We start from the raw sequence: 3,920 nt of genomic DNA, 5'->3' as shown, positions 1-3,920 counted from the left end.
CCCCCCCCCCCCCCCCCCCCCCCCCCGCCACTTGGCTCCGTGGTACGTCCCGACCTCTGCTGAATTGTCACACCCCCCTGCTCTCCTTTACATCCCTAAGTCCCCAGACCCCGGAGGCTGGAAGGGAGCCCCCGCCCCTCCCCCCTCCCATGCTCTGCTCAGCGGCCGAGCTCTGCAGTTCTCCTCCCGGCCCCCGGAACCCCCCTTCCTTTCCACCGAGATCCCAGGGTGCTTAGATGGGTGCGCCTTGGCCGCTGGAGTCTCGATGCCCCACTGTCGTGTCTCCCTCCCTCCATGGCCCGGGAGCGCAACTGAGGCCGAGGTGCAGGGGAGGCCTGCGGCACCTGCCGCTCCACAGTAGAGCTTAGCAAGGGGGCCGGTGGGGGGAGCCGCACTGCAGTCCCGCAACTGAGCTGAGCTGTGGCATGTGGGGTCTGAGGCTAGAGGTTTTGCGACGCTGCTTCTGCCCAGGGGTTTCCAAGCCTTGGGTGCTGTGGGTTGTAATTTCGTGGAGCCAAGCTCACCACCTTTGGGTACGTAGTACAGACGGAACCCACGCCTCCTCTCTCCGACCCAGCCCTAGACGCTCAGCAAGACCAGAGACTCAGACCACCCAACCCTTCTAGTACCAGAGGAGGGGCTGGGGATGAAGGTTCCCAGCTCTACGGAGCGAGATGGAGGGACGGGTGACGGGGAGCGGCCTCCAGTCACTCTGTCCCGCCCCCTGATTTCTCCTTGACCCTCATTCAGCCCGGGACAAGGCGGCCAATAGGGTGCAGAGGAGAGAACTTCCGAAGGCAGGAGTGTGCCCGCCCGCCCTCCTTATCCCCCTGGCCCACCTCCGCGGGTCCTCTCTCGTGGGCACCTCTCCACTTCTCCGGCTCTGGCGCCCTCTCCTCTCTCCTGGGACTGGCCTCTTGCTAACTCCCTGTCACTGGAGCACGCTGGCAGATTTGGCATGCCCGAGGCCCCAGCGGGAGGGACAGTACATTCCACTCCTCAAAAGGGCAGGTTCCCTGCTGTGGGAGAGAGACCTGGGCCCGCCAGAGGGACCCCAGATGGGGGAGGGGATGACAAGCCTATGGAGGAAACCCGGGCCCAAGAGGGGGCCCCAGTGGAGCATGGGAGGTGACCCCGTAAAGGCCCAAGGCTGGCGCAGCTGAGGGGGAGGCAGGAGAAAGGAAAAAAGAAAAGTAGGAACCAGGGAGAGAGAGGAAGACCCAGAGGCCCTGGTCTCGGAGAAGTCAGGGAAGACAAGAAAATGGAGTGGCCAAAGAAGAGCATGCCTGGCACTTGGTTCCACCTGCTGGATGGAGCTTCTCACACGCTCTCGGGAAGCCCTTTATGTATGTACCCTGTGCGCCTGGAGAACAAGGACTCAGCAAACGCATCCCAGGGCCGAGTGTAGGGCCTCGCAGCCAGGAGGCTCTCCGTTAAGCTGAGGGCAGAGAATTCGGAAGCGTGCGTGGGGGGCGGGGATAAGGAAGTAGAGACACAGTGAGGGAATAGCAGTAAGGACAGTCATGAAGAGCCAAGTATTCAGGGAGCGCCACTGTGCGCCTTCATTGTGCTGGAGACCCAGGAGCGGCCTAAAGAAAAGATCCTGGCACAATCAGGGTTCAGTGCAGGGGAGCTCCGTGAGACAGAAGGCGTAGGCCACGGGGCGGATGGCGGTGGCAAGGAAGAGGGGCAGCTGGAGTCTTTCAGACCCTCTAGAGCTTTGGGGCAGGGCCTGAGCCCTGGATTGGATTGGCAGTGACACGTGGGACCAGGGCTATATCTGAGGAACTACGGTGAGGCTTGGGCCCCAACCGGATGGGGGCGGGGAGTCAGAGGTGACTGGCGGCTTCCAGGCTGGGTGTCTGGGACAGGGCTCTTCCCTGGCAAAAGCTAGGGCGAGGTGGACTGAAAGGGCCCGAGGTCACTAGCCCCGATCTGGACTTGGGGTTTGGGTGATGGTAGGACAAAAGGGGAGAATTTGGAAGCCAGAGCAGAAAGCTGCTGCCGGAGCGGGAGGGGACTGGCGGGCTGCGGGGCTCCCCAGGAATCCCCCACGCGCTGCCCCGCCCGCCTTAGCACTCCTCATGGATTGAAGCTCCGAATTTACCGGCCCAGCGCTGGGGGGCACCTGAGCACGGAATCCTTGGTGTCTCATCCATATGCCCCATTCGGCCCTCCGGTTCCTGGAGACTACCAGAACCTCACTGCGGCCTCCTCTTCCAAAACGCTGAACCTCGAAGACCTGAACCAAGTGCTTAATTCAAGTCTTCTGGGACCCTTTGTTTCCTCCAATACCTGTCCCCTGTGACGACAAGCCCCTCCTGGGGCCTGGGCCTCCAGCCTCCTTCCATGGGGTGTGGGTCAGTGTGTGTGTTGGTCTTGATGTGTGAGTAGATGTGTCGGTGTGTTCGTGTGTATTGTCAGTGTGTGCTAGCTGTATGTCTGTACATCTGTGTGTCAATGTGTGTGTTGGCATGGGTTTACTTGTGTTTGTATTTGTGGTTGTGTCTGCCGGTGTGTGTCCATGTGTGCATGTTGGTGTGTTTTGCGGTGTTTCAGTGTGTGTTTTGGCATGTGTTGGTGTGTCAGTGTATTTCAATGCATGGTGAGTGTATGTGTGTCAATGTGTAGAGCAGTGTTAGCTCACTAGCTTTACATACCTTATCTCAGTGCAGTGGGCCAACGACTGAGATGTGTGAATCAGAGCACTCATTTCAATAAAGAGATTTGGAAACTCTCTGGGATCATGCCTTTCTTTTTTTTTTTTTTTTTTTTGAGATGGAGTCTTGCTCTTGTCGCCCAGGCTGCAGTGCAGTGGCGCGATCTCTACTCACTGCAACCTCCACCTCCCGGGTTCAAGCAATTCTCTGCTGCAGCTGGGACTGCAGGCACCCACCACCACGCCCGGCTATTTTTTTTTTTTTTTTCAGTAGCGATAGGGTTTCACCATCTTGGCCAGGCTGGTCTTGAACTTCTGATCTCATGATCCACCCGCCTCGGCCTCGCAAAGTGCTGGGATTACAGGCGTGAGCCACTGTGCCAGGCCTGAGATCATGCCCTTCGGTCTTTGTCCTGAGCCACCTTCTCAGGAACAGGGGAGATGGAAGGGCTGAGGAGGCAAGAGGGCTCATGAGTGGTCAGTTCGTGGGTTTTCTTCCTTGAATGTCTGTCCTCATTGATGAGTGAGGCCAAAAGATTCCCCTTTATGAACAGTCACTTGGGACTCCCTGGTGCTGCTGTGAATATGTATGTGCTCATGTTTGATGTGTCCTTGTGGGGTCCCTTGGGCCCAGCATGGTGTCTGGCAGGTGTTCAATCAATGTTTGTTGAGTAAAGGAATGAACAGAAGCATGTAAATGAGGTGGCTTCAGTATTTCCATGTCCTTAAAGAAGCTGAAACAGAGACTTCCCAGGGGTGAGCAGGTGACTGTCATTAGCATGCCAATGTTTGTGGAGCCAGACTCTACGACCTGGGAGCACAAATGGCTACCCCTACTAGGTAAGAGTGGGCTCTAATTGGAGCCCAGCTTTCCACAGGTCACTGACTGCTGGAGTGGGGGGTGCTAATACTGGATAGAGGAGCAGCAAGCAACTCAGGGGCAGGGTGGGAGAAGAGGGCACTGAAATGGAGCTAAGAGATCAGGAAAGGGCTTTGTCCTGAAACTGTGGCTTTGTGATAGGAGAACGAGAACAATCGTAGAGTCAGCCTCAAGTGGAGAAGCCCTGAGAACTATCTGAAAAATAAGATCAGAAAGTTGGAGGATCGGCCGGGTGCGGTGGCTCACGCCTGTAATCCCAGCACTTTGGGAGGCCGAGACGGGCGGATCATGAGGTCAGCAGATCGAGACCATCCTGGCTAACACGGTGAAACCCCGTCTCTACTAAAAAATACAAAAAAACTAGCCAGGCGAGGTGGCAGG

General features: G+C 57.4%; 1 protein-coding gene across 1 annotated transcript in view; it reads right to left on the bottom strand.

The window, feature by feature from the left end:
• SEPTIN6 (septin 6) overlaps positions 1 to 861 on the bottom strand; it is an 85,070-nt gene extending 84,209 nt beyond the window's left edge. The window contains exon 1 of the mRNA XM_017885152.1: positions 840 to 861. The gene's annotated coding sequence lies outside the window, so the exon portion shown is untranslated. The remainder of the gene's footprint in view (positions 1 to 839) is intronic.
• Between the last annotated feature and the right edge of the window lie 3,059 nt (positions 862 to 3,920).

Source organism: Rhinopithecus bieti, unplaced genomic scaffold (genome assembly GCF_001698545.2).
Source record: "Rhinopithecus bieti isolate Rb0 unplaced genomic scaffold, ASM169854v2 scaffold_15117, whole genome shotgun sequence".
Taxonomy (NCBI): Eukaryota; Metazoa; Chordata; class Mammalia; order Primates; family Cercopithecidae; genus Rhinopithecus; species Rhinopithecus bieti.
Note: the sequence above shows the minus strand (reverse complement) of the source record. Positions and strands in the feature narration are given on the sequence as shown.